Source organism: Lathyrus oleraceus, chromosome 2 (genome assembly GCF_024323335.1).
Source record: "Lathyrus oleraceus cultivar Zhongwan6 chromosome 2, CAAS_Psat_ZW6_1.0, whole genome shotgun sequence".
NCBI classification, from domain to species: domain Eukaryota; kingdom Viridiplantae; phylum Streptophyta; class Magnoliopsida; order Fabales; family Fabaceae; genus Lathyrus; species Lathyrus oleraceus.
Window position 1 is genome coordinate 114074768 of NC_066580.1, and position 19411 is coordinate 114094178.

Consider the following 19411-nt stretch of genomic DNA (forward strand, 5'->3'; position numbering starts at 1 on the left):
AAAGGGAATCCTACCTATGTTATCATACAAAAGGATATGGGAATCCTACCTATGTTATCATACAAAAGGATATGGGAATCCTACCTATGTTATCATACAAAAGGATATGGGAATCCTACCTATGTTATCATACAAAGGGTTCTATCTAATGGGTGCTACCTAATCGGAACAAGAATCGACGAGTGGAGCAAGGAGAAATGTTAGGGATAAGGGTAGATGGCGATGCATGAAGCAATCGACTTACAAGGTTGATGGCGATGCATAAAGCAATCGACTTACAAAAGGGTGGATGAATACGTGCTGGTTCTGTTAGGTTTTGAAAAATGATTACTCGACGTTGGATCGAGGTTTTGATCTTGCTTTGAAATGGTTATCGAATGTTCATTTTAATTCTTGTATTTACAGATGAATAAAGAATGAAAGAACAAATATTATACATTTCATGGGAGAGGGGTACATTTGTTATGAATGGGGGTTGTCAAAAATCATGAAATAATTAAATCGGGCCCAAACAACAAAATGATGCGAAATATGAGTGTAAGTGCAAGAGAACCGGCTCATTGTAAGAAAGCCCAAGAGTAAGCTATGTGAGGTTGATGGCGATGCTTAAAAGCAATCGACTTACAAGGGTATGGAAAATGGGCTCGATATTAAATCGAGAAAAATATGATTTTTGTAGTTTAAAAATGGTTTTGAATGAATGATGAAATTAAAAGACAACAAATCTATGTTATGATAATGAAACTATGAAAATAATAAAGCACAAACATAACAAAAAAAAATGTTGAAAGAAATAAAATACTAAAAGAAAATAAAATGCTAAAAGAAAATAAAATGCTAAAAGAAAAATAAAATACTAAAAAAATGCTACACATGAGTATTGAACCCACTCCACTCAAGACTATGGAAACCTCCTCTCTCCACCAGACCACTCATGACTAGTTGTTATTTACAATGCTAATTTAAATATATAAACCAAAATAGATTAAACATTAGAATAAAAACTAAAATAAAAAAAAAAAGTCTGTTGGACTACCAGTAGTTAAACCCAGCCGCTTGGCTGTTGGGTTCAAAAGGTTAGGAATTGGGAACACTAAATAGCATTTAACTAAAACTAATACCAATAAACTATAGTTAATGACCATTTGAAACTCTAAACGTTCAACCATTGGGATTTAAAGGCTCTGCTAAAAAAAGGAAACAATAATGAATAAATAATAAAAAAAGAAAAAAAAGAAAAGGTGAGGACACGAAGGAAAGTCCAGAATCCCAATCGTCCTCCTCTCTCAATCTGCTTCACAAAGAAACACTCTCAATCGCTCTCAATGAAAACTCCCTCTGCTCTCGCACCCCTAACCTTCACCGTCAACCTTTGCTCATCCTTCACAATCTCTCACAATCTCTCACAACCTCTCATTCGCTCACCTCTCAACAATCTCTCTTAAAATCGCCCATCGTCGCTCACATCTCACTTAAAGGCAAACTACAACAGAGATTAAAAGTGAAAATCCCAAACAAAAGCTCACCTTCGGTGGTTTGGCAGCTCAGGTAACAATCGAATCTCCTTCCTCCGCTCCTTTCAATTGGTTCCTTTTTCTGATTTGGGAATTAGGGTTTTCGCTCTTTGAAGTTTTTTCGCCTCCTTCTCCTTTTTCGTTTTATCGTTAAGATCCTTTTGTTTCCGCCTCCTTCCTTTTCAATACTGGTTTTTTGATTTGGGATTTAGGTTTCTTTTGGTGGGTTTGGTCCGCCTCCAAGTTTTTCGTTGTTAATTCCTTACTGATTCTCTTCCCTATTTATGTTCTGTGAATTAGGGTTTTCGGATTGCTATGGTGGATCCAAGAAGTAATCCAGCCAAGTCCTTTCGGTGCTCAGAAATTGAAGTGGTCCTTTTTGATGCTAGATTTCGGAACGGTAATCTGAACTCAAGCTTTCTCCCTCTGTTTTGTCTTCATGCCAATTTGGGATATTTCTTGAATTTTTACTGCTTGGACTAATCGTACATTTTTTACTGCAGTGAATTTGGTGAGCTTGGTGACAGAACTAGTCTCAAATTCTTCATTATGGAATTCCACTACAGTATGTGTTCTAGGGACTGCAACTTCAACATGTCAATCATCTGTTTTGGGATGCTGAAGATGTTCAACATCATTTTGGCATGCTTTTCTTGCAGACAAAGGAATCCTTCCCACAGTTAATTTCATATTACCTTTTTGGAGTCTAACATCTTTACATATCAAAGCTCACCAGAAACTGAGCATAGTAGGGCTTGTTGGCATGTACAATGGCAGGTGGTAGTGACAGTCTTGAGGGTTTTGTTTTATGTCATTCAATTGCTGGAGGAACAGGATCAGGTATGGGCTCATACCTGTTGGAGACTCTGAATGACCGCTACAGCAAAAAATTGGTCTAGACATACAGTGTATTTCCTAACCAAATGGAGACAAGTGATGTGGTGGTCCAACCATACAATTCTCTTTTGACACTCAAGCGGCTGACTCTAAATGCTGATTGTGTCGTGGTTCTCGACAATACTGCACTAAATAGAATTGCTGTGGAACGACTTCATTTATCAAATCCTACATTTGCTCAAACAAATTCCCTAGTTTCTACTGTGATGTCTGCCAGCACAACCACTCTTCGTTATCCAGGATACATGAATAATGACTTGGTTGGTCTTCTTGCCTCTCTGATTCCAACACCAAGATGCCATTTTCTAATGACAGGATATACGCCTTTGACAGTGGAACGTCAGGCTAATGTAATTCGTAAGACCACTGTGCTTGATGTCATGAGAAGACTTCTGCAGGCAAAGAATATTATAGTCTCTTCTTACGCAAGGACCAAAGATGCCAGCCAAGCAAAATATATATCAATTCTGAATATCATCCAAGGGGAGGTTGACCCAACTCAGGTTCATGAAAGTTTGCAGAGGATACGCGAAAGAAAGCTAGTTAACTTTATCGAATGAGGTCCTGCAAGTATTCAGGTTGCTCTATCCAGGAAATCACCATATGTTCAAACTGCACACAGGGTCAGTGGCCTTATGCTGGCTAGCCATACTAGCATCCGCCACCTTTTCAGTAAATGTCTGAGCCAGTACGATAAGTTGAGAAGGAAACAAGCCTTTTTAGACAACTACCGGAAGTTCCAAATGTTTGCAGATAATGACCTCTCCGAGTTTGATGAATCAAGGGACATAATTGAGAGTTTGGTTGATGAATATAAATCCTGTGAATCCCCAGATTATATCAAATGGGGAATGGAGGATCCGAATAATATGATGACAGGTGAAGGGAGTACTGCAGGATCTCTGGATCCAAAAACAGGTATTATGCTCATGGCTTTCCACTGACTCTCTTTTGTTTAGTGCTGAGTTTGCTCATGTACCAGGACTGATGCATCCTTGGATAGCCTGCACTAAGAACTTTTGGTCGCATGAATTGGTTTCAATTCCCATATGCAGGATCAAGTTTCTATCAGCTAGTTCCATAATAGCTTATGCATGATGGCTTGATGCTTTGTACTTCCATGATGTAGGGTTTGTTGCTATCCTGACTGCTGCAGCAAACATGACTGGTTCAATGTCAATTGCAGCCTTGCAACATGCTAATGCACATGGACAATTATGGTATGATACTTGACATTTGCTTGGTGCAGTATTTTGTAGGCTACTTTGCTTAGCAATGCAGAACCAATGGTTGGCCAAGCCAAAATGACAATTCGAGACAAGTTGCACATGAGGTTAACATGAGATAAGTTACTTGGCCAAGAAGATACAAAGTCAAACTCATCACACAAGACTCTTGGATGGTGAATCAAGGCTAAAACGGATTAGATTAGGTTTAAGAGGGTCAAAAATAGGAAGGTTAACTTTGGTCAAAGTTGACAAAAAAGTCAACAGTTGACCAAAGTCAACAAAATGGTCAAAATTCAATTTTCTTTGTAGTTTCTTTGTAAATGGACATTGAATAAATGGTTATGGTGAAATTTTAGAGTTTTTGGATTTTGGGTGACTTTGGTCAATGTTGACCAAAAAGTCAACTATTGACCAAAGTCAACAATTGGTCAAAAATTGTCAAGACTTGTATTTTCTTGTGTAGAATCAAATGTAATGGTTTACAATGACATGAAATAGATTGAAATGGATTAACAAATGGTTTGAAGTTGGTTTCCAAATTGTTTTGTCTTATGACTTGAATGTTTGACTTTTGAAAAATAACTTGACTGATAATGTACATGAACAAGGCCATGAAATGAGACCATAAGGTTAGGGTTTTGACATAGTATCCATGAACCAATAACATGACTAGCAAGTGGCTTGAAACACAAGAAGCTTGGTTGTTCAGATGACCCAGACCATAGATGTATCCACAATCACATGAACAACACCATGATTTTGGACCAAGACCAATCCTCATATAAGACCAAAGTAAGGTTAGGCCAAGCATGCTAAATAAAATAAAAAATAAAAAAAATTCAGGACCAAAATCGGGGTATGACAGTTGCCCCTATTTAAGCGTCTTCAACTAGAGAATATGAAGCAGGACATTCTTCATATGATCATAATGGGAGATGGTTAAATATTAAGAAGACCCGGATTTTGATCCTGAATTCCTATGAAATAATTAACAATGCCTGTCAGAATCGGCAAAGAAGCAATCTCAAAAGAAGAATCCGTCTGGTCCGGTGAAAATCGGCCTGAGTACCGAAACAGAAAGTTGACCTGGATACCAAAATAAATGGTAACACAGGAATACCCATGGCCTGAACGCCGCACATTAGTCTGAACACTAAGCATCGGAATATGAGAGTATCAATGTTGGTCTGATCACCGGAAATCTGGTCTGAACACCACTTCGATCTGGAAATCGGAAAACTGGCCTGAATGCCACAAGTACTTCGACTTGATCGTCGGAAACTTCTTCGATCTGAAAATCGGAAAAAACTGGCCTGAATGCCACTTCGGTCTGGATACCGGGAACTGGCCTGAATGCCACAAGTACTTCGACCTGATTGTCGGAAACTTCTTCGATCTGAATATCGGAAAAACTGGCCTGAATGCCACTTCGGTCTGGATACCGGAAACTGGCCTGAATGCCACTTCGGTCTGGATACCGGAAACTGGCCTGAATGCCACAAGTTGCATCGACCTGAATGTCAGAAACTTCTTCGATCTGAAAATCAGAAACTGGCCTGAATGCCACAAGTACTTCGACCTGATTGTCGAAAACTTCTTCGATCTGAATATCGGAAAAACTGGCCTGAATGCCACTTCGGTCTGGATACCGGAAACTGGCCTGAATGCCACTTCGGCCTGGATACGGGAAACTGGCCTGAATGCCACAAGTTGCATCGACCTGAATGTCGGAAACTTCTTCGATCTGAAAATCGGAAAAACTGGCCTGAATGCCACAAGTACTTCGACTTGATTGTCGGAAACTTCTTCGATCTGAAAATCGGAAAAAACTGGCCTGAATGCCACTTCGGTCTGAATACCGGAAACTGGCCTGAATGCCATAAGTTGCATCGACCTGAATGTCGGAAACTTCTTCGATCTGAATATCGGAAACTGGCCTGAATGCCACTTCGGTCTGGATACCGGAAACTGGCCTGAATGCCACAAGTTGCATCGACCTGAATGTCGGAAACTTCTTCGATCTGAAAATCGGAAACTGACCTGAATGCCACTTCGGTCTGGATACCGGAAACTGGCCTGAATGCCACAAGTTGCATCGACCTGAATGTCGGAAACTTCTTCGATCTGAATATCGGAAACTGGCCTGAATGCCACTTCGGTTTGGATACCAGAAACTGGCCTGAATGCCACAAGTTGCATAGACCTGAATGTCGGAAACTTCTTCGATCTGAATATCGGAAACTGGCCTGAATGCCACTTCGGTCTGGATACCGGAAACTGGCCTGAATGCCACAAGTTGCATCGACCTGAATGTCGGAAACTTCTTCGATCTGAATATCGGAAAAACTGGCCTGAATGCCACTTCGGTCTGGATACCGGGAAATTGTCATGCCTGTCAGCATCGGCAGAAATAGGGAAAATGATAATTGAGGCGGCACGTGGGCCAACGATCCCTGTTGGGGATAAGTCAATGAACAACCTTCAGTCTGAGCACTGGAAACCATCTTCTGGCTTATCACTTGGGATACCGAGAATGTTTTATGCTTACATGCGTATGTTTGAATTTTGCGATGGCGTAATGCTCCATGAAAATGGAAATGCTACGCGATTTGGGAGGATGCAATGCAATATGATTCTACATGCAGGGATGCGAAATGCTGGGGAAAATGCCAAGCCGAAGCAAGGAATCCTGTTGGGGAAATGATCACAATCTTCTGGACCCTGGCACTATTGTTGGAGATGCACAGCATAATGAACTATGTGGGGAAATAACCGGTCGCGCGGTGTTCTGGCAATGACGAGATACCGAGATTCTGACTGGGGAGAGAACGGCGCTGGAAACCTGTTGTTGGGGGAAGCGATAGTGGTTCTGGCAACCATAATCTACGAGAGATGACTCAGCAGGGGGGAGCAAACACCGATACGGTACCGAGGTTATGCTTCCAGGAAGGAGATCATCGATCTAGGATTGAAATCCTCGATCTGGCATCGAACTCTGAGGAGCAGCTGCTTCTGCTGGGAAGATACAGTCTGGTACTGTCAACTCCGCTGGGGAGTGTATAGTCTGACACACATGCTCAGGAAATGCCCCGAGGGTATCTATTCTGAATAGATGATCCAAAGCACTTAAAATTCACAGCAACTTTAAATGTTTATTAAGCATATACCTGTAAAGCCCTTATGTATCATGATGCAATGTTTATCAAAAATTCGGACGTCATTTTTGCAAACAAAACAGTAAAATGAAAATGAACACAGAGATGTACTGAATAACATGATTTTATTGATTGAATGGCCTCTGAATAAGCATTTACATCAGGAAGCAATTCCTGGAAAGAGGTAATTGCACAAAAGATAAAATATAAATTAATCTAATGGCAATGTGAAATGGATTTCTATTGGGTTCCAATTCTGCTATGACTTGCTCGTCTTCAAGATCCTCCAGATGATCAGCCTTCTGAAAAGGTGATTAGATTGTTTTCTTCCTTTTGAAAGTTTCCAGTCATCAACATGAGATGAGATTCAGAACTAACTCAGAACGCAGTCATTCGCTTAATCCCTAACTTTTGCCTGGATTGCCCTTTTCGGGTTTTCAATCCACCGGGATACCCATTTTTGCCTAAGTTGCCTTTTCAGGTTTTCAACTTACCGGGTGTACAATCTTTTCATTTTCAATCCCTAATTTTTGCCCGAACCTTTTCATTTTCTTGGTTCGTCAGGATGCCCATTTTTTCCTGGACTGTTCTTTTTACTGTCCAGCGGGTCTATTTTATGCGAAGTATTTTTTAATTGCGTCTGAGTTTACCGGGGAAGTGAAGTCTTCACCATCCATCGTTGCAAGCATTAAGGCCCCACCATCGAAAACCTTGGTGACGATATACGGTCCCTCATAGTTAGGAGTCCACTTGCCCCTGTGATCTGTCTGAGGAGGAAGGATCCTTTTCAACACCAAATCTCCGACTTGGAAACATCGAGGGCGCACTTTCTGGTCAAAGGCTTTCTTCATCCGACTCTGATACAACTGCCCATGACAAATGGCTGCCATTCGCTTCTCTTCGATAAGACTCAACTCATTGAACCTTGTCCGAATCCATTCAGCTTCATCTAGCTTGACATCCAACAGGACTCTTAGAGAAGGAATCTCCACTTCAACAGGTAGGACTGCTTCCATACCATACACCAAGGAGTAAGGGGTCGCCCCGGTCGACGTACGTACTAAAGTGCGGTACCCATGCAAGGCGAAGGGTAGCATCTCGTGCCAATCTCTGTACGTAACGACCATCTTCTGCACAATCTTCTTTATGTTCTTATTTGCTGCCTCAACAACACCGTTCATCTTAGGACGATAGGGGGAAGAATTGTGATGCTGAATGTTGAAGTTCTGGCACAACTCCCTCATCATTTTGTTATTGAGATTGGAACCATTATCAGTAATGATTCTTTCGGGAATCCCATAGCGACAGATGATTTCTTTCTTGATGAAACGGGCAACCACATGTCTGGTGACATTCGCGAATGATGCTGCTTCGACCCATTTGGTGAAATAGTCGATGGCAACGAGGATGAAGCGATGCCCATTGGAAGCAGTCGGCTCAATCTTTCCAATCATGTCAATGCCCCACATAGCAAACGGCCACGGCAAAGACATCACATTCAGAGGATTCTGCGGTACATGCACCTTATCAGCATAAATCTGGCATTTATGACACTTCCGAGCATACTTGAAACAATCTGATTCCATGGTCATCCAATAATAACCCGCCCTTAACAATTTCTTAGCCATTGCATGTCCGCCGGCATGAGTACTGAAGGAACCTTCATGAACTTCCTGCATTAACATGTCCGCCTCGTGTTTGTCCACGCATCTGAGCAAAACCATGTCGAAGTTCCTCTTATACAGCACATCGTCTTTGTTCAAGAAGAAACTGCCTGCCAATCTTCTCAAAGTTTTTCTGTCATTGTTGGATGCCCCTGCAGGGTACTCTTGATTCTTCAGAAAGCACTTGATATCGTGATACCAGGGCTTGTCATCAACCATTAGTTCAGCGGCAAACACATACGCGACCCTATCAAGGCGCATAACATCGATCCTAGGAGCATGGTTCCACCGAACCACCTTGATCATGGAGGATAGAGTAGCAAGAGCATCTGCCATCTGGTTCTCATCACGAGGTATATGATACAGCTTTACTGTTGTGAAGAAAGTCAACAGTCTTCTCGTGTAATCTCTGTAGGGGACCAGAGTGGGCTGGAGAGTATTCCAATCACCATTCACTTGATTGATCACTAGAGCTGAATCTCCGAAGATGTCCAGAGTCTTGATTCTCAAATCAATGGCTTGCTCAATACCCAAGATACAGGCCTCGTACTCAGCTTCATTATTGGTGCATTCGAAAGTCAGACGAGCGGTGAAAGGCATGTGGGCACCTTTCGGAGTTGTAATGACAGCACCAATTCCACTTCCTCTGGCATTGACGGCCCCATCAAATAACAAAGTCCACTTTTCGTCTGGATCAGGTCCCTCCCCAACAACTGGCTCTTCACAGTCTTTCATCTTGAGGAACATGATGTCTTCATCTGGAAAATCAAACTTCAACGGCTCGTAATCATCAATCGGCTGCTGAGCAAGATAGTCTGATAGAATACTCCCTTTGATGGCTTTCTGGGATGTATACTGGATGTCGTACTCTATCAGTACCATTTGCCAACGAGCAACCCTTCCGGTGAGAGCTGACTTCTCAAATATATACTTGACTGGATCCATCTTGGAGATCAGTAAGGTTGTGTGAGTCAGCATGTATTGTCTCAATCGCTTAGCAGCCCATGCAAGTGCACAACATGTCTTCTCAAGCATTGAGTATCTCGACTCGCAATCTATGAACTTCTTACTCAAGTAGTAGATGGCATGTTCTTTCCTACCTGTCTCGTCGTGTTGACCGAGAACACAACCCATAGAATTGTCAAGTACATAATCAGCGGTCTCCCTGAGACTGGAGGCATAAGGATAGGAGGAAAAGGAGCGAAAAAGGGCTAAAAACCCTAAAATTCAGCATTTTGTTCTTATGGACTACCCGATCGAGAAAAGGAGCGAAAAAGGGCTAAAAACCCTAAAATTCAGCATTTTGTTCTTATGGACTACCCAATGGCGGGCGCCACAGACCAAGCCATGACGTGTCAAACTCAACTTCCATCAACTCCCGCGTTTTCCCACTACTTCCACTAAGGCGCCCCATATTGTGCTTGTGGCGGGCGCCATGGCCTTGTGGCGGGCGCCACAAGAGGAAAAACGGTTTCCTCCTATTTTCAAGTTGAGGGGCATCCAAGTCATTTCCATCTTTTTATTTGCTTATAAATAGAAACGCGAATTCACTTTTACAATCATCCAAACTTAGAACAGAGGCAAACTCAGAAGCAAATTTGTTTCACTTAGGCATATATTCAGTATTTTATAGTGGTAATCGCTTCGCATTGGAGTGTTACCACAATTGTGTAATCAAGTATGTGATAGAGTCTGTAATCGAGTTTGGAGCACTTTGGAAGGAAGTTAATCCTGCCGCCATTTTCATTTCCGCATTGCAATTTACGCAACCCTCCGATTGGAGCAGGTTTTTATTACTTGTCTTTATCTTATTTAATTTCCCGCACTCGCTTTAAATTATTTATTTCTCGCACTCGCTTTATTTTGTTTATTTCCTCGCACTCGCTTTACTTTATTTATTTCCTCGCACTCGCACTACTTTTATTTATTTTCCACACTCGCTTTACTTTTATTTATTTCCCGCACTCGCACTACTTTTATTTATTTCCCGCACTCGCACTACTTTCATTTATTTTCCGCACTCGCACTACTTTTATTTATATTAATGCACTTTTACTTTACCATGTCTAACTAAATTTATAAGGTTAGAATGTAAGGATCATAATTGAACCGATAATCCGTACAATTGTTTGTAGAAACACTTAAGGGCTATTTTAACTTTCAACTTAAGTTTTCCCGCACTTCAATTCCGTTGGGTAAGATCGAAAGCCGTCCAACGTCTATTTAAACTTAATTGTTTTTAACTATTTCAAAAACAGCGAAAACGCTTTGTTTAGTTCATTAGGAGTTTTTAACATTAAAAAGAAAAGAGATTTTAAAACTATTTTCGGACGCGTTTATAAGTTTAGAGTCTAGTTCGTGAGAACCTCTTTTGGTTAAGAAATCCAGGTTATAATACTTTTCAACTTAGTCAAGATACTATATTTCTTAAAAATAGGTTTACTACTCTAACGCAATGCGCGTCTTTTTATAAGTGACAATAAGAGGGTTTGATTAGGGAGTACAACTCGGTTCTGAATACGCGAAAGCGACAGTTCCTGTTAAATTAGTTCTTTTCAAAGTAGGAAACACTGCCTATAAGTAGCTCTACTAGCAAGTACTTGGATTATTAATTGATTACGTGAATTACATTCGACCCTATCTTTATTAATTAATCTTTATTCAACACTTTACTTTTCATTGCACACTCCAAAAACACCGATTGCCTTTGATAAACACCATAACAACAGATAACGATAGATTTACACTTGGTCTCTGTGGATTCGATAATCTTTTATATTACTCTGACGCGTTCGTATACTTGGGAAAAGCACGCATTAAGTTTTTGGCGCCGTTGCCGGGGACCAATTTCGTCAAATTTCATTTTCCTGTTGTTGTACCGTTTAGACTTAGGCTATTTCCCGCCGGTCAATGCGAAGAACTCGCAGCACTGGAAGTTTAAGCTTAGTATACCCTCTGGCGGAACCTGAACGTTACGCTCGCACACGTTTATTCTTTCATAGAATTAAGAGAGCTATGGCCGAAGATCAAAACCAAAGACCTCTTAAGGACTTCGCTCAACCATCTAATGAAGAACCTAGTTCTAGTATAGTAAACCCAACTATCCCAGCCAATAATTTTGAACTTAAACCATCCCTGTTGCAACTAGTGCAACAGAGACAATTTGCAGGTCTCGCTACCGAGAACCCAAACCAACATTTAAAAATATTTCTTCAATTAGCAGATACTTTTAAAACCAATGGAGCTTCTCCTAAGGCAATACGTTTAAGATTATTTCCTTTTTCCCTCAGAGATAAAGCCCTATCATGGTTAGATTCCCTTCCACCCAATTCCATTACGACTTGGGATAACCTTAGAAGAGTTTTTCTTGCTAGATATTTTCCCCCGAGTAAGACCACCGTTCTTCGAAACCATATAACTAGATTTACCCAAAACCAAGGAGAATCGTTGTTTGAAGCTTGGGAGAGATATAAAGAGTTGTTACGAGCATGCTCATATCATGGTTTAGAAAATTAGTTAATCATTCAAACCTTCTATAATGGACTTCATTATAACACAAAGATGACCATCGACGCTGCCGCAGGCGGTGCTCTGATGAACAAACCTTATCCTGAAGCTAGTGCCCTCATTGAAGATATGGCCCAAAACCATCAATCATGGGGAGTCAAACGAGTGACAGTTGAGAAGAAGGAAGCCCAAGGAGGAGTGCATGAACTAAGCTCTATAGACATGATGCAAGCTAAAATGGACGCATTAGCCCTTAAAGTCGAGCATATGTGCATAAACCCGAATACTGTAGCCGCAGTTTCGTCGGATTGTGAGATATACGGAACCAAAGGACACCAATCTGCAGAATGCAGTCTATTAAACGAAACCCACTCTGAGCAAGTGAACTACACCCAAGGGAACCCATACTCGAATACCTATAACCCTGGATGGAGGAATCACCCGAACTTCTCCTATAAAAACAATAACCCTATTCAAAATAATACACCTCCGAGACCTAGTTATCAAGCCCCAAGATCAAATCAACCTATGCAACCTGTACCACCAAAACCGAGCCTTGAGAAAATTATGGAAAATTTTATGACCGCTCAAACCCAACAAAACAAGGAGTTCATGAACCAAAACATTCATGTTAACGAATTGATTACTCAGTTAGGAACCAAGGTTGACCAAATAGTTACTCATACCAAGATGCTTGAAACCCAGATCTCTCAGGTAGCTTTAAACCAAGCCCCTCAGACTACACCTGGAGGACAATTCCCTGGACAACCTCAACAAAATCCGAGAGGACAAGCCAATGCCATTACCCTACGAAGTGGGAACGCTTATGATGAGCCACCAAACCCTAGATTGAGTGAACCTGAAACTTCTAAGGAATGTACAAAACCCACGGACGAAGTAAAGGAACCAGAGGAATCTGAAAACCAGGATGGTCGAGAAAAAGGAGAAGAACCTAAAGATAAAACTTATGTACCACCCCCTCCATATAAACCACCTATACCATATCCGCAAAGACTCAAACAAACCCAGATCAATAAACAGTATCAAAAATTTATTAAAGTTATAGAAAAACTTCATGTAGAAATCCCTTTCACATAAGCCATCACCCAAATACCTTCTTATGCAAAATTTCTCAAAGACATCCTTACCAACAAACGTAGACTTGACGATCCGAAGCCTTTGGAATGTAATGCTATTTCCGAGGACAAATTAGCAAAGAAAGATAAAGATCCTGGAAATTTCTGCATTCCTTGCCTTTTGGGTAATCATGTCATCGAAAAAGCTTTTCTAGACTTAGGAGCTAGTGTGAGCTTAATGCCTTTAGCAGTTTGTGAGAGGTTAAACTTAGGAGAATTACAACCCACTAAGATGTCACTTCAGTTAGCCGATAGATCTGTTAAATATCCGATAGGCATTTTAGAAGATGTTCCTGTTAGGATAGGTCAGTTATTTATCCCTACTGATTTTGTTGTCATGGACATCAAAGAGGACAATGATATACCAATCCTTCTAGGTAGACCATTCTTATCGACTGCAGGAGCCATAATAGATGTCAAGAAAGGAAAGTTGACATTTGAGGTAGGTGACGAGAAAATAGAATTTATACTTTCGAAATTTCTTATGGCACCTGTGATGGGAGACTCGTGTTATGCCTTAGATATCATTGATGAATGTGTTAGAGAATTAGAACAAAAAGAAATTATAAAAACAATTAAGTTACCATCAACTCTCATAAGGGAAGATGATGACTTTAAGAAACCCTACGTCGATGATAACCTTTACGAATGTTTATCCCTTACCCCAGATCCTATGCCATGCCCTAAGAAACCAACCTTAGAACTTAAGGAATTTCCTAAGAACCTGAGATATGAGTTCCTCGATGAAAAGATGAATCGTCCAGTGATAGTTAGTGCTACCTTGAGCCAAAAGGAAACGAACCAACTTTTAGACGTTTTACGAAGATATCCCTCAGTCTTAGGGTATAATATCTCTGACCTGAAAGGTATAAGCCCATCCGTATGCATGCATCGGATTTCGCTCGAAGAAGATTCAAAACCCTCTAGGGAACATCAGAGAAGAATAAAACCTATAATGAGTGATGTTGTTAAAAAGGAAGTTCTTAAGTTACTTGAGGCAGGTATAATCTACCAGATCTCGGACAGTAAGTGGGTGAGCCCTGTGCATGTAGTACCTAAAAAGGGAGGCATCACAGTCGTGCAAAACGATAAAGGCGAACATGTAGCAAAACGTTTAGAAGGAGGATGACGGATGTGTATAGATTATAGAAAATTAAATAAAGCAACTAGGAAGGATCATTTCCCTTTACCATTTATTTACCAGATGTTGGAGCATCTAGCCAGACACTCTTACTTCTGCTATCTGGATGGATACTCTGGATTCTTCCAAATACCTATTCACCCCGAAGATCGAGAAAAAACTACCTTTACATGCCCCTATGGAACTTTTGCCTACAGACGAATGTCGTTCGGCCTCTGTAATGCTCCAGCTACTTTCCAACGCTGCATGATGTCAATCTTTGCAGATTACCTAGATGGTATCATGGAAGTGTTTATGGATGATTTCTCGGTTTGTGGATTTGATTTCCATAATTGCCTTGCTAACCTTGAGAAAATCCTGGAGAGATGCGTGGAGGTGAACCTCGTGCTAAACTGGGAAAAATGTCATTTCATGGTAACCGAAGGAATAGTTTTAGGATATATAGTTTCCGAAAAAGGTATAGAGGTAGATAAAGCTAAAATAAAAGTTATAGAAAACCTAAAACCCCCAAAAACAATCAGAGAAGTCCGAAGCTTTCTTGGACACGCTGGATTCTATCGGCGTTTTATTAAGGACTTCTCCAAAATAACTAAACCTTTAACTGGACTTTTAATGAAAGATGCTGAATTCATTTTCGATGAAAAATGTAATGACGCATTTAATCTTTTAAAGCAAGCATTAATCTCAGCACCCATTATGAAACCGCCCGATTGGTCGGAACCTTTTGAGATTATGTGCGATGCTAGTGATTATGCAGTTGGAGCCGTTCTAGGACAAAGGAAAGATAAAAAATTACATGCCATTTATTATGCCAGTAGAACCCTAGATGTTGTCCAACTTAATTATGCAACAACTGAGAAAGAATTACTCGCTGTAGTTTTCACTATAGACAAATTTGATCTTATCTAGTAGGAGCAAAAATTATAGTTTACACCGATCATGCTGCCATTCGTTACCTATTAAGTAAAAAAGATGCCAAGCCCGGGTTACTCCGATGGATTCTATTACTACAAGAGTTTGATTTAGATATAAGAGATAAAAAAGGCACTGAAAATGTAGTAGCCGATCACTTTTCTAGGCTAGAACATCTAAAGCCTGAACTAGTACCCATAAACGATGATTTCGCTTATGATAGACTGATCGCTAAAGTAGAAACCATTGAAGATAATAACCTAGATCCTTATGAGCACCCCCAAAATTCCTTAGCAATAAGTAACGTACCCTGGTATGCAGATTTCGTTAATTACCTAGCTACTGATATAGTACCCCCTGATCTTGACTACCACCGCAAGAAGAAATTCTTCCACGATGTGAGAAACTTCTATTGGGACGAACCGCTCCTTTTCAAAAGGGGTAAAGATGGCATTTTTCGCTGTTGCGTTCTAGAAGAAGAGGTAAATAATATTATCGAGCATTGTCATTCTGCACCTTATGGTGGACATGCGAGCACCTCTAAGACATACGCCAAGATTCTTTAAGCTGGCCTATTCTGGCCTACATTGTGGCGCGATGTCTATGCTTGCATTGTCAAATGTGATAGATGCCAACGCACTGGAAACATTTCAAGACGTGATGAAATGCTTCTAAGAAACATTCAGGAAGTAGAACTCTTTGACGTATGGGGTATAGATTTCATGGGACCTTTCCCACCATCCTTAGGAAATAGGTATATCTTAGTAGCTGTAGACTATGTGTCTAAGTGGATTGAAGCTATAGCTGCACTCACAAACGACACTAGGGTAGTAATCAAACTATTTAAAAACTATATATTCCCTAGATTTGGAACACCACGTTTAGTCATAAGCGATGGAGGATCACACTTTATATCGAGAATATTTGACAAACTTTTAAGAAAATATGGAGTTAGGCATAGAGTAGCAACACCGTACCACCCACAAACTAGTGGCCAAGTAGAAGTATCTAATAGGGAGATAAAACAAATCCTAGAGAAAACTGTTTCTATTTCTAGGAGAGACTGGTCTCAGAAGCTTCAAGAAGCATTATGGGCTTATAGAACCGCTTTCAAAACCCCTATAGGAACTACTCCTTACCAACTGGTTTATGGAAAATCTTGTCACTTACTGTTCGAATTAGAGCATAAGGCCTATTGAGCTATTAAAACTTTGAATTTAGACTACCTAGCCGCTGGAGAAAAGCGTACCCTAGACATTCATAAATTAGAAGAACTTAGGCAATCTGCCTACGAGAATGCAAAAATATATAAAGAGAGGACAAAAGCCTATCACGACAAAAGAATAGTAAAGAAAAACTTCAATATAGGCGATTTTGTTCTCCTTTTCAACACTAGGTTACGACTCTTCCCTGGAAAGCTACGTTCAAGATGGATTGTTCCTTTCGAAGTATCCAAGATTCTGAGATCCGGAGCCGTAGAAATCAAGAACCAAACATGTAGTCCATTCATTGTAAATGGACAAAGACTGAAGCTCTACGAAGGAGGAGACATTCCAGCATACTACTCGAGCCACACCCTGATTGATCCACCAATTCCCACTACAGGTGTATAGATTCTAATCGTCAAGCTATTGACGTTAACCAAGCGCTGCGTGGGAGGCAACCCATGGTTTTTCTTTCATTTTACTTTTTCGCTTTTTTTTTTTTTTGCATCGAGACTAAAAATTTGAATGGTTTGCATTTTCAGGATCACTTTCTTAACGTTTACAGGATGCAGGGTTTCGATGACATGCATGTTGCCTATAGAGATAATGCTCAGAGGGAGCGATACATTGCTTTGTATCAGCGCCCTATGGCACCCACATGTTATCCTGATCAGCATTGTATGGAGGCACTGGGTATCGAGCCTAGTAACCCGATCCCGTCGTCCACCTCAGGATGGCGAGGGCACTAGTGGTCAGCAATAGGTTGCCAGGTAACTCTTCCTTATCTTATTTCAAAACATTGGGGACAATGTTCGATTTAAGTGTGGGAGGAGACTCTATCGTCCTTTCTTTGTTGTCTTTTCTCGTTTTCCTTTATCGTTTTTTCTTTACTGTTTTTAGATAGTTTATTTCCTTTTAGTTGTTTATTTTGCTTTTTAGTATAATGCATGAGTCTGACAAGTCACCAAATATAGTAGATCTTTAGTACAATCCTACCTCCCCATACCTTTAGCCCCACCAAAATTTTTTGCAAAAGAAAACAGTGTTATTCTGAAAGTTTTCAGGTTTTAAAGACATGTTTTAAGTAAGGATGCGGTGACTTGGGAGAACTTTCCGAAACATCAGTATTATCTTAGCACTATAGACTTCGTAAATATAGGAACTGTAATACGGTGAACTGACTTTTTGTGTTTTTGCTTTGGAAAGCAAATGTCACGGATAGCAAGAGTCGCCACCGACTTTTCTTTTATCCAATAAGGAAAGGCAGAAAAGAACAGGAAAGACCATGATTAGATTTTGGGTTCGGGAGGTACATTATACAAAGGGAAGGTGTTAGCACCCTTTGTATCCATGGTTATCCATGGGCTCTTAATTGCTTAATCACTTATGTTTTTCTTGTCCGGAAAAGTGTTTGAGAACTGTTTAGAAAATGTTTTGAAAAGAGAGTTTAACTTTGTAATGATTCTTGTATGAATGTATACAAAGTATTTATCTCGTTTAATTTTGAAAACTGTTTAGAAAAATATAACTTGGCAATGATTCTAGTATGAATGTATACCAAGTGGTGATTTTCTAATAGATGTTTTGCAAAGTGTGAGGTGTGAAAAGTATTTTAAGTTGTGAGTCAGCATTTAAGAGTTATACCTACCCAAGGTCTTTATGGGCATTTCCTATCCTTAGGAGGGTAAAACTGTCCTTTCTATTGAGAAGTAAGTAGTCTTATCCTTTGGATGTAAAGGGACATCGTAGGGTCGTCGATTGGTCATTGAAGGCAACAGTTGTAAGGATACCTTAGCATTCGAAGGGACAATCATCATTTAACCGTAGGCTACCACGAAGGGTCATCGAGGGACAAAGCCATGTATTCGAAGGCAACATTCGAGGGACTATGATGATTTAACCGGAGGGTCTTTGCTAAGGGTATCCTTACATTCGCGGGACATGGCCGTAATATCGTAAGGCAACAAAGAGAGGGATCAGATCACGTATTTAAAGGCAACATTTGTAAGCAATTAGGTAATTAGGATGAATCTCCACAAGGGTATCCCACAAATAAAGTGGAATACCTAGCAAGCTACCTTCTTCGGGAATATGCGAGTCCTCACAAAATTCAGCAAACAGGTCAGAATACCAAATGGGGTGCAATCAATAGTTGCACCGAACAAAGGAAGCGCAGCAGTAATAATGTCAGGCAAATAATACACAGCTATGATAGGACATGTCAGATAAACACAGAACGGAACAGAAAAGAAAATCAGCGACTGTCATGTTCGCTACTGCCTCGCCTAGCGAAGGCTTGGCGAACACTCGCTACATGTTCGCTTAGCGATGTGCTAGCGAACGGCCGCGGGTTTTGGTTTTAATGACAGTACGATTTCAGCAAGCTCCAAACCTTATGGCATCCATTACAGAAATTACATGGTTAAACATTCAAGACATGCATGCATATTTAAATCCACATGCAAAAACTAAGATATATTTATAAATTCAATCATTATGTCACATGTAAATTGGGAGCATAAAGCGGTAGTGGTAGTGCAAACCTGTTTGCAATTGAATTGCAACGTTGAATTGGTAGATCACTCTTAGGGTTGGTGTTGGATTGAGTTGGGCGGAGGTAACCTTTGTGCAGATGAGTTTCCTTCAGGGTTTCCTTTAGGGTTGCTCTGAATTCTCTTGGTTAGCCTCCAGGGTTTGCTGTCGGTGTGGGTTTTCGCCCTCGTCGGTCTCTCTCTGTCTCTCTCTGTCTATCTGCCTCTGTCCCTTTTTCTGTGTGAAGTTCTGGTATTTATAATAGTTTTTTGTGACCTAATGGGCTCAGAATGAAGCCCAAAATTTCTAGTGTTCACAAGCTTCGCTAGGCGAGTGGTGCAGCGAAGGGTTCGCTAGGCGAAGGATTTTGCTCGCCTAGCGAGCAAGCCAGTTTAAGTCGTTTTCTGGATTTGGCCACCTGTGTGCTGGGTCTTTGTTCCTTTAAGATCAATGTCTTGAAAAATGAGTTGGAGTGCCTTGAAAAATGTCTTGCAAGATTAACGGGCAAATTTTGGGGTA

The 19411-nt window shown here is 40.6% G+C and overlaps 1 non-coding gene and 1 pseudogene across 1 annotated transcript; one reads left to right on the forward strand and one right to left on the reverse strand.

The window, feature by feature from the left end:
- The first annotated feature begins 2305 nt into the window (after nucleotides 1-2305).
- On the forward strand, nucleotides 2306-3644 carry LOC127122154 (tubulin gamma-1 chain-like; annotated as a pseudogene).
- An 8214-nt stretch (nucleotides 3645-11858) lies between these two features.
- On the reverse strand, nucleotides 11859-11965 carry LOC127124403 (small nucleolar RNA R71). The gene has a single exon (XR_007803902.1). It is a non-coding gene; the product is annotated as a small nucleolar RNA R71 (small nucleolar RNA).
- Nucleotides 11966-19411: the final 7446 nt, after the last annotated feature.